Source organism: Priapulus caudatus, unplaced genomic scaffold (genome assembly GCF_000485595.1).
Source record: "Priapulus caudatus unplaced genomic scaffold, Priapulus_caudatus-5.0.1 Scaffold5270, whole genome shotgun sequence".
Lineage (NCBI taxonomy): Eukaryota > Metazoa > Priapulida > Priapulimorpha > Priapulimorphida > Priapulidae > Priapulus > Priapulus caudatus.
Window position 1 is genome coordinate 4,171 of NW_014582331.1, and position 3,754 is coordinate 7,924.

Here is a 3,754-nt window from a genome sequence, read left to right on the forward strand (position 1 = left end):
ATATTTATTTATTTAAAGTGTATATGGATATCTTATGAGAGAGCTCACACAGTGACGGTAGCGCGCGTGACGTGGCGCCATCTAGCATCAGCGATCGACAAACAGTACTACACGCCGACGCAGCAAGTGTTTTAGATTGGGATGATGATGACGTCACGATTTCATAAAACAAATCCTCCGCATCCGCTCGCATTTTAATTAGCCGGCCAGCGCCCCTGGGGGCTGACGGGCCATCGCAATTTTAATTTGATTCGCGCGCAATCGGAGTTCATAATTTAATCGCGTCGTTTCGCATGTTAATTAGCGCCCGCCGTCGTCGTCGTCACGGCAACCGGCGGCAACGCAGTTTGGAATACGTCTACGGCACTACGTCCTGCGTCGATCTGGAGGAGAGGGCGCCACTGTGCGGTCGCCACAGAGCGTTAAGACGACAGGACGAGGCAGTTCTAAACACGCCGCAGGCACGCTGCCGCCACCTGGTGGCTGCTCTGCCCCGTCGGTTCGCAAACACGTGAACAGCAATGCGAGGAGTCGTAGGAACATTCCTTCGTCCGCGATGGACGCCACACTGCGAGTCAGTGACCACAGAAACAAGATGGGTGTTGCTATCCCCCGAGCGGCCGTGAGGGACGGTACCAGCAAGCGTGGCTAAGCAACTAGTGTTCAGGATTTAGGGTTAGGATCAGGGTAGGGTTAGGGTTAGGGTTAGGGTTAGGGTTAGGGTTAGGGTTTGGGTTAGGGTTAGGGTCAGGGTTAAGGGTTAGGGTTAGGGTTTTTGCATCATGATATCTGTCCCCAGCACCATAGATTAATTTTTGTGGATGACACCCTATATATAGAGATCCGAGTATATAGATATTTAGTGTTATGGTTTTATTGTGACTGTTAACTTTTGAAGTATACGTCAACTGTAAGTCACGTGACGCATCGCCTCGCACGGCACGGCAGGGGAAGCAAACACCCAATAACAAGATAGGGCCATCGGCAAACCCCCCTAGTGTGTCGGAGAGCAGCCGAGTGCGAACTCGTTTGTGACGGCACGTGATTTGTCATCAAAGATGGCGAAATTTCCTAAAAAGCCACGAGGCATCCGCGCTATTAAAATCATCAAGAATTACCATGGATTATTATAATAATAGAATAAATTAAGAGCTAATAAACGATTCGTCGCAGCCTCGCCCGCGGAGCGAGTCCTACGCACAGCGACGTTCAATTGTTTCGCAGGCGGACGACAACAGCGCCCCTGGTGGATAACAGCTATGTACAATTAATAAATGAGCATTCATTTAGCCGTCCAATGAGCAGTGTTCCCGAAGCTAGCGATCTAACAAGCGAACAGCTCGACAAGTGACGCGTCGACTTCGACTAACACAAGACAGGTGAACAGCCATCGAAACACGTCAGATCCAATTCGCACAGACAAGTGAACGGCAAAGTTGGATGAGCGAAAAACCCTGACACGCACGAAAAACAAACGAGAAAAATGATGCAATCACAAAAAATCAATGTATACCTAAAAAATGCATTTTGACTGTTGAGATCACAGTGCTGCCACCTACCTAACTCGAACAACGTCGCGGCGCCACGCGGCGGCGTCACAGCGCCGCCTGGTGGCATCCGACAACACCATCCGACGATTGGAATAATTAACCTGTACACGGTACAATGCGTAGCAAAAATATGCAATTGCGGCGGCGAGCGCGCGCATGAGCGCAGAGGGGGCGCCACTATCTCGGTATCTCGACCGTCGTGAAGCCGGCCTCCTCGTCGTCCAATCGGCTCGGCTCGTGGCTGAGATCGGACTCCAGCCGCCGGCGCAGCCGTCCGCGGCCCCGCGCCGGCAAGCGCGCCCGGCAACCTCGGATCGGGTCCCTCCATCTCATGTGAGTATTCGTGGCTGTGCTCCTGCGCCTGGCCGAGCGCCCCCTGGTGGTAGGGCGTGCGCTGGGCGGAGTAGACGAACACGCCGAGAATGATGATGATGAAAGCGACGAGGTAGAGCGCGGAGGCGGAACTGGTTGGGCGGGAAACAAGATGGCGTCGTGTCAGGACGCGGTTACGCGCGTAGAATACATACCGTACGTGTGTGTGCGTGTGTGCGTGTATAGTGTTGTGTGTTGTGTGTGTGTGTGCCGCGGCGCGTGGTGTGTGTGTGTGGTGTGCATGTACGTGTGTGCGTGTGCATGTGTGTGATGTGTGTGTGTGTGTGTGTGTGTGTGGTGTGTGTGTGGTGTAACTGTGTGTGTTGTATGTGTGTGGTTGTTGTTGCGTGTGTGTGTCGTACCTGTGTGCGTGTGGTACGTTTGTGCGTGCGTGCGTGCGTTATTATAATATTGCGTGCGTGCGTGCGTTATTGTAATATTGCGTGGCGTTGCGTGCTGTGTGCGTGCCGGCGTGCGTGTATACGTGTGTACGTGTGTGTGTGTGCACGGGCGCAGTTATGTGTGTGTGTCTCTTTCTCTCCGTGTTCTGTGTGTGCGTGCGTGCGTGGCTGTGTGTATGCGTGCATGCGGGCGAGTAGGCGTGGCTGTGTGCATGTGCACGAAAACATTGCAAATTACAGCACAGGAGAAATAAATGTATAATGCTCAGAACAACCGACTACATACAGACATAATTTTCACCAGAAATCAAAACAATCTCTAACTTCACTACATTTAATTATTAAACAAATATTTACAAAGATAACTAGTCATTAATTTTTAAGTAAATAAATAATAAATGATAATTAATTAATTAATTCACAATTAACGCGCGGGCCACTCACGGTAAAGTGGAACGCGAAGTAGCCAACCAATAAGGAGTAGAAGTCGGCCGATAGTAACGAAAGATTCACAGAGGTGGCGCTAGTTGCCTTCATGACGATTGGCACCATGGAGTACATCAGGAAGAGACAGATGGCGAATGCCGCCAGTAGCACCACTGTAACAACAAGAGAACATCGTTAGCGTGGATCGCTCGCTCGCGCACGCTCTCTTGTTCTGGCGATCATCGGATTTCGATTCGCCCGGCAGAATGCAACCTCGGGATTGTTTAGATTTGCTGGAGAAATGTTACAAATGAAGCGATGCCGAGAAAAAGATTTAATTATTATTAATCTATATATATGTGACCATAATAATTTTAATATTATGAACATTTAAGGAAAATTATGATTATAAGAATATCACGAGTGTAATAATATGTAAGGACTCTCAGTAACGCCAGGTAATCTCAGTTTTACTACTAGTACGATATCCTCCCACCAGGTGTCGCCACCAACAATCGCTGCCCGCCAGGTGTCGCCACCACCACCAGCGCCCCCTTCAGGACTATTCCCTCTTACATAGTACGACCGCCACCAGCCAGGTGTCGCCACCATCAACGGTGGCTGCTCCTAGGTGGCGCCGCTGGGCGCGTGCGCGAGCGAATGACTCACCTACTTGCCACTTGTTCCACGGTATAGACGCGACCTCTTCTCTCTCTAACACTGACCTGAAACACAGCGAGAGCATCGTCACTAGGTGGCGCTGCTAGCACGGTGGTGACGCTCACGATATCAGTGAAGCTCTCTGTCTCTCTCTCTCTCTCTCTCTCTCTCTCTCTATTCTCATCTGCTCAGCTCTCTCTTCTAGCTCCTCTCGTCTCTTCCTCCTCTGCTTCTCTCTCCGCCTCTCGCTCCTCCTCTCCTCCTCTTCACCTCTCTCCTTGCTTCTATCCCCGTCCTCGTGAGGACGCTCTACTCGTCTCTCCCCATCTCTCTTCCCCGCTTCAT

General features: G+C 50.9%; 1 long non-coding RNA gene across 1 annotated transcript; it reads right to left on the reverse strand.

Moving 5' to 3' along the window:
* Nucleotides 1-1,844: 1,844 nt before the first annotated feature.
* On the reverse strand, nt 1,845-3,480 carry LOC106819946. Its single transcript, XR_001395529.1, has 3 exons — nt 3,419-3,480; nt 2,768-2,922; nt 1,845-2,014 (listed from the first exon to the last, which is right to left on the reverse strand). It is a non-coding gene; the product is annotated as an uncharacterized LOC106819946 (long non-coding RNA).
* Nucleotides 3,481-3,754: the final 274 nt, after the last annotated feature.